The sequence below is a fragment of the Magnolia sinica genome, chromosome 9, assembly GCF_029962835.1.
Source record: "Magnolia sinica isolate HGM2019 chromosome 9, MsV1, whole genome shotgun sequence".
Lineage (NCBI taxonomy): Eukaryota > Viridiplantae > Streptophyta > Magnoliopsida > Magnoliales > Magnoliaceae > Magnolia > Magnolia sinica.
The window spans coordinates 50,067,355-50,073,145 of NC_080581.1; the positions used below are offsets into that span (position 1 = coordinate 50,067,355).

A 5,791-nucleotide genomic window follows, 5' to 3' on the forward strand; every position below is an offset into this window, starting at 1 on the left:
TTATTTTTATTTTTTATTTTTTTTAATGTTGTTCTATGATTGGACTGGTTCCTTCTTTCCTGGCAAGCATTCTGATATCAATCTGGTCGAGTTGGTAAAGGAAGCAGTGAATGAAGATGATAGAGTTGTCTTGTTTTCAGCAACAAATTTTACTGGGAAGTTTGACATTATGGGTTTAGAACAAGAAGACATCATTCCATTGTTCATAATTAGTAACAACAAACAGCAAGTCAACAAACCTTATTCCTGATGCTGATGGATTCTTGCTTGGAAGGCCACTTCTCAAATGATGATGGAACTGAGTTGGTGCGATTAGCTTCTCGTTGCTTGCAATATGAACCTCATGAGAGGCCAAATGCAAAGACGCTTGTGATTGCTCTTACTTCTCTTATCATGCAACACTTTCACGGGTACTTGCTCATGTTTACTTTTTTTTTGCAATTTCACTGGTACATGATAGTACAACAACATTACTAGTTTGTGTATGAAGCATTACTTTCCATTTGCTGAATTTTACTTTATTGGCCCCTTGAGTACAAATCTCTCAAGTCTAGGAACTACACCAACCATCTAGTGTTGGAAAGTAATCTTGTTGGAAAGTAGGTTCATCCAAATGAACTCTTGCTATTATCAAGTAGGTTCCACCATATTTTTTGATATTTTATTTCATTTGGTAGTAGGATTTTAAACCCCACTCTTGCTACTTATGTATCTGTTGGTTTTCTTTGTTAGAAAGGGAAAGATTTGTGGAGTGGTCATTAATAGGCTGTAGTATGTCATTATTATAGAAAGGGGTTTTCTATCATTGTGCTTTGTTTATGTTTGTGTTGTGTTTGCTTATTTGTTGTATCCATTTGATATGTTTTCTTAGTGGGTATAATTTGGATCTCATGATTGGAAAGTTGTTCAATCCATTAGTGAGTACAAGATTGGCAATGTGGTTTTCTATCACAGGTCTGGATTTTTAATATGCCAATATTTTCTGCAGATTCTGGAGCCATGCCAAAGTAATCTTGCTTATCAGCCTTCTAATCCCCGGACTATGGGCATCCTTGGTTTGCTTACTGAGATCTATGCACTACCAAACCTTAAAATGAACCTGAAGTTTGACATTGAGGTATACAAATGCAAATACATGCAAATACATGTAGATAGGTAGAGGAGATTGATACAGTCGTGTAGATAGCTTCTATGTGGTTGTATTGAGAACGTGAATGGCATAAATAAATCGAAGGATGCAATTTGGGGGTGTAAACCAGCCACCATACCAAATTGTGTTAAAGGAGCAACCATATCAAAACCTTTGTGGGAAATGCTTCTTGTGGGAAAATCCAAACCTATTGTAGCCTTTTCCAGGGAAAATTGGAACTGTTTAACCAACAACAGCCACATTTTTTAGTTTCCAATATACCCTTGACTTCATTTGAAATTTCTTTCAAAACCCATTGAGTATTGAAAGTTTTCTGCCCTAGGAAGCTAATTGTGGGGACAAAAATGTCCAAAAGCTGCTCAAGCTGGGTCACACTTTTTGGAACTTTTAGTTTAAAAATCAAGTGTTTCCTTCCTCAAGTTTTTGGAACTTTTAGCTTAAATCTCTAGTATTCCCATCGTGAAGCAGGAGAAACCACCAATTACAATATCTGCAATGAACAGTATATTGCAACAAAACCATGTTTCTTCTTATTGCCAATACTATAATTTTTAGAAGTAAGCAATGATTTATCATAACAAATTGTGGAAAAGAATAGAAATTTGTGGAAAAGCTCTCCCTTGACTTTTTGTAGCTAAAAATGCATGAATTAGCTAAAATATGTGATGTCTAATTGCCTATGTATATGATGTGTATATGTAAGCGTCTTTGATGTGCATGTAGATGAATGATGGCATTCTTTTTCTTAGTCAATGCACTATAAAATTTAAAAGGATGAAGATTATGGAAACATCCTTTGGTTGTCCGTTATTACGATGATTCACTTTCATATTTGAGGAAATGAAATCATTATATAACTACACATCTCATCTCAAATTGCATCAGGCTCTAACAATAACTTAAAACAGCGGAATTTAAAAGAATATGATAGCTAAAGTAAATCACAATGCAGGAAAGTAAAATAACCTCAAAATTCAGATCTTGAGAAGTTGATACAAATGTTGTTCTAAGGACAACCTTACACCAAAAACCAGAGTTTATGGTAGGACAACCTTATTTCTAGAAAGGTCTTTGTATCAAATCTCAAATCGAAGAGGAATACAGAGTTAAATACAAACTAAATTGAAATAAATTGTAATCAAAGATGTATTGTTCTAGGGACAGCCATACACCATAAAAATGGCAGGGCAACCTTGCTGGAACAACTTTCAAAAGAAATTAAATATCAAGCTGATAAAGGAATAACAGAAAATAAATTCTAAACTATTACAACATTCTCACAAGCTTGAATTAAATGATTACAACATTCACCACCATACATACATCCCACAAAATAATTAAAGATTAGAAAAATAAATCAATCAACCACAACACAAGGGTTTATAGTGGTTCGCCTGTGTGTTCACCAACTGTTAAACAACAGCCACACAAAATACTACTCCACTCCTAATATCCTCACACAGGGGATATTAGCGTTCACTAAAAATAGGTTTTCCCAGGTTCACCCAAAACCTTTACAATTGTGTCTTTGTATGTGGGCTTACACAATTAAAAAAACCTCACTTCTGAGTTTTCCTAGCTCTCCTCAGATAACTAATACAACAAGATTTTTCTGGCAAATCTTGAAAGAAACCAAAACAAAAAGGAATTTACAATTAAATGTAAAATACCTGATTATCTCCTTCGTTGTAGCAGCCCGGTAGAACCAAATCAGAGTAGATGATTGAATGTCCAAGTTCAATGTCCAGTACTCAATTACAATGGTTTTGATTCTAATAGATTTTAAATTAAACCGAATAGGGCTTGCCTTAATTGATTTTGATTCCAAAGAAAGGGAATAATAATTCCTCTTATCAAATCAGATTGGAATAGCAGAAAAAAATCAATTAAAATAAAGCTAAGGAAAGAGAATATTAAATAAGCACACTTAGCTTAGATGGAGCACAGAATTATCTCTCAGAAGTTTGACGAAAATTGGTTTGAATGGATTAAGTAATTCAATGATTTCTTCTGAGATTCGTGTACTATTTATAAGTGAGAAGATCGGATCTTCGATTGGTCTAGAGTGCTCTTCAACTAGTCGAAGCAATAATAGATATTTGAAAAATTCGGCGGGATATGCTTTGACCGTTCTACGACTGGTCGAAGGTCTCCTATGACTGGTCGTAGGTCACCTACGACTGGTCATAGGTCTCCTTCGACTGGTCGAAGAAACTATAAACCATCGCTGGATTTCGAGTCGAAGATTTACGACTGGTCGAAGATGCAGTCGACACTGTTCCTACGACTGGTCGAACAGATTCCAGGACTAGTCGAAGCCTAACAGATTTCATCCGGAATTTGTAACAAACTCACGACTGATCGAGGAAATTCTTAGACTGGTCGAAGTAACTCTAGGACTAGTCAAAGAAGGCCTAGGACTAGTCGAAGAACAGGCCAAACTCATGTAAAATAAACATTTAGTTTATGTATCCGAAATGACCTACTTCTAAGGTCAACCTATGGTCAGTCAAACCTCAATCATGAAGTATGGACATTGAAACATTAGGAACAAGTGACCTTGAAGTATGAGCCTTGAAGTCTTGATGTAGATCAATCTTGAAATTTTGATGTAGCTCAATCTTAAAATCTTGATGTAGCTTAATCTTGAAAGGGTCTTGAGTTCTTTACCAACTGCCTTGTACTCTTCAGCTTGAGTCTTGTCTTGTGAGCTTTGCTTGTTGTGAGCTTAGCTTGTTCATGAATGTTGATCCTTGAGAGAGCTTCACTTATACAAGTTATATATAACATAACAGTGATTTTGGCACCACAAATTTGACAACAGACAGGGATATAAACTATAGCACTTACAAAATCATTATATAACTACACATCTCATCTCAAATTGCATCAGGCTCTAGCAATAGGAACACTAAAACTTGCATATTCCCTTTTTTTTTTAATTATATATCTGATTTTATTTTAATTTTTAGAAAAAAAAAGGTGTTAGATAGCCATTTGAACCTGTTCTTTTCCTCAAATTTTCAATTAAATACTTGTATTTTCAAATGGAGATTAACCACTTTGAGAAGAGTAAATTCCATCAGTTACGTAGCGTTTTAACTTTTAGATGAAGTTTTAGAAGAGTAAATTGCATTTTTTATTGAGGTGTTTTGTTTTTTCATTTTTCAATTTTCAATTGTTATTAAATTGTTCTTAGCCTTTCCTTCTCCATCATCCTTCAGCTATTGAGCATCCTTAGTGGCATATATATTTTGGGTTTTTGCAGGCTGCTGAATAGGATTATGAAAGAGAGAAGCTTAATGAAAGAATAGCAAAACTCTCTGGTGGTGTTGTTGTCATTCAGGTATTCTTTAGGAATCTTCTTCTCCCTCAAACACGATGGTTATGATTAAACTACAAATTGGTATAAATGTGTTCAATTCCCCTATATGTATGCATGCACGCATGGATTATTTTTTTGGTATGGATGCATCATGCATGGTTTTATGATAAAACACATGTATGTATGTGTGTATATGTATGCATGCACGCATGGATGGATGAAACGTATGCATGCATGCATGGATGGACAGATTATGCATGTGTGTGTATGCATGCATACATGCATGGATGGATTTATGTGTGTGTGTATGTATGTATGTATGCTTGCATGGATGGAAGACTGGATGGACGGATCATCACGCATGTGTGTGTATGTGTGTATGCATGCATGGATAGATGGATGGATTGTTAGATCATGGATGGATGGATCATCATGCAAGTGTTTATGTATGTATGCATGCATGGATGGATGGATGTATCATCATGCATGTTTGTATGCATGTATGTATGTATGCGTGATCCCAAACCTAAACCTGATCCCAAACCCGAACCCGATTTCCTAAACCTAAACCTTAACCTATTCTTAATTCCCTAAAGCTACAACCTATAACCTATAACCTATAACCTAAAACCTACACCTAATCATGTGCATATATTTGCAGATATATATAGATCTTTTTTTTTAATTATTTGTGACCACATGTGTGGCATGTTTTGACAGTTTATGAAAAGCCTCTTTTTATTGTATCTCACTTTTTATATGCTGCATGCATGTGATATCAGAAATGGATTTGCCTTTTTTATTTATTTAATCTTTAGCATCCTTTTTATTAATTATGGCTTGTTGTCATTTGTTTTTTATTAACCAAGTCACTAAAGGATTTCAATTTCAAATGTAACTGAAGTATTGACAGAATGTTGTCTCTTGTTGCAGTACGAGATGTAATAAGAATATGCATTGATTGTGTATTTGAATTTTTTTAAATGCACCAACCAGAAACGATTTGAGACGACGTTCAATGATACTTTGTTAAATATGAAATTTATGACCTTTAGTAACTTGGTTAATTAAAAAGAACTACATATTGGCTTGATCCCAATTTAACTTTTTGGGTACGTAGGCAGCCGTTCGTAATGTACTAGAATATCGGTGCAACCATAAATCTTTTTTCTCCTTTGAATTGTAACAGACTGTATCGGTTGCATTTTTCTCTATCATACAGGTTGTGGCTATCAAAGATATAATATCACCTCTTTATAGGGAAACATTTAATGATGTGTACAGATAAATTCATTTTTTCTTATTCCTTATATTGT

General features: G+C 34.6%; 1 long non-coding RNA gene across 1 annotated transcript; it reads left to right on the forward strand.

Annotated features, from left to right (window-relative positions):
* The first annotated feature begins 249 nt into the window (after nt 1-249).
* Nucleotides 250-5,112, forward strand: LOC131256297 (uncharacterized). Its single transcript, XR_009176728.1, has 3 exons — nt 250-410; nt 989-1,117; nt 4,419-5,112. It is a non-coding gene; the product is annotated as an uncharacterized LOC131256297 (long non-coding RNA).
* Nucleotides 5,113-5,791: the final 679 nt, after the last annotated feature.